The sequence below is a fragment of the Saccostrea cucullata genome, unplaced genomic scaffold, assembly GCF_032062105.1.
Source record: "Saccostrea cucullata isolate Sc308-1 unplaced genomic scaffold, CSIRO_AGI_Scuc_v1 ctg3122, whole genome shotgun sequence".
Taxonomy (NCBI): domain Eukaryota; kingdom Metazoa; phylum Mollusca; class Bivalvia; order Ostreida; family Ostreidae; genus Saccostrea; species Saccostrea cuccullata.
This window is the reverse complement of record NW_026933736.1, coordinates 11,439-12,951: the sequence shown is the minus strand read 5'-3', so window position 1 is coordinate 12,951 and position 1,513 is coordinate 11,439. Positions and strand designations below refer to the sequence as shown.

Here is a 1,513-nt window from a genome sequence, read left to right as displayed (position 1 = left end):
AAAATGTTCTTCAAACATTCAAATAATGTATGATTGCGATTTTCCTAAAATTTAGTTTATGAAGAAAATAAAAGAATATATAGAAAAAATAGTGTTAAAATGAGGAATTGTAGTAATTGTTAAAAAAACTGAAAGATTTTTCCCCTATTTTATAATGATTTAGTTTTGGCTTATTGATTAACAGACATAATTTATATAAAGTCCTTTGATTAAACAAATCAAAAAATCAATAAATGAAAGGATAGGCAAACAAAAAAAGTTAAAATATAAATAAAAGTATAAAATCATCAGCTTTAAAAAACTCTTAATGTCTTTTTTAAAAAAAAAATGTTCTTCATCAAATCTGTGATCCACTCCCAGAATTTTACTCTGAGGCATTAGATAGGGATTGGCACACTGGTCAGTTTCAGTGTCATGATAACCTATTATGCAATTCTCCTGCTGGGCAGCGCGTTACAGAGTATAGTGGTTTGCTGCTTATCTAGGCCAAATTTTGAATTCTGGTAAACAAGACGTGCGCGCGCTTACTCCGTGCCGATTTGAATGAGAAGACTTTGCACCATATAAACCACAATAATAACCTAGGGATTTATTAACTTTGAATGGTAAGAATTATTCCTTTATCATAGACTTTAAAAGATCATTTAAAAATGGCTTTTATACTACCAGTGCATGATCAATAACTTTGTACAAATGTATGTAGCAATGACAAAGCGTTAAGGTTATATACATGTATTTGATTTGAATATTTCATTCTTAAGGCAACACAATTATATCCTTGATTCAAATATTCGTTGTCTTTGTGAAATGTTAATCATCAAACAATATGTTGATTTAAAAATGAAATTTCTTTACAGCATGGTGTTGGTTGCATCATCCGTATTTTCAAATTCCCACATTCAAAAGACCCGCCTTTGGTGAAGGCAAAGGTGTACGTAAATACTATTACTCCATGTACTCTTCAATATTATAATATTGTCATAGTAATTACTTTTCTGCTTTTTTCAATGCAAATGAGGAAAGAACTTAAATTTGATATAATTATTTAATATATTTTTTGTATATTTTCATTGATCATCTTATAGATACATTAGATATAGAACGCTGATACAAACACAATTTTCCTTATCTTTACAGATTGTGCTATTCTTTCCAAGGGGCAGATTCCTTATCAGCCTTTTCAGTGTATGTGATTTTAACTAAGTCTTATATAGTGAACATAGGATTTCTGTGATTCTGTTCTTTCAAAAATTCAGTGAATGGATTAGACGCCGTTTTCAACCTTTAAAAACCCGGTGACTTGAAAGAAAATAAATTAAAACTTGTACCGAGAATGGAATTTAAATGTGATTAACATATTGAATATGGGTTTGTATTAAAGGTTCAAAAATTAAATATAATTTGTGTTTATTTCTTTTAAAATATAAATATATCATTATTTAATGAGAAAAAGTAAAAGTTCAGGAAATACTTTTGTAACCTCGACTTGAATGTTTTGAAAACGTTTTAAAAA

General features: G+C 28.4%; 1 long non-coding RNA gene across 1 annotated transcript; it reads left to right on the top strand.

The window, feature by feature from the left end:
* Positions 1 to 328: 328 nt before the first annotated feature.
* Positions 329 to 1,204, top strand: LOC134239227 (uncharacterized). The gene is made up of 3 exons (XR_009986185.1): positions 329 to 605; positions 858 to 931; positions 1,138 to 1,204. It is a non-coding gene; the product is annotated as an uncharacterized LOC134239227 (long non-coding RNA).
* The last annotated feature ends 309 nt before the right edge of the window (positions 1,205 to 1,513 follow it).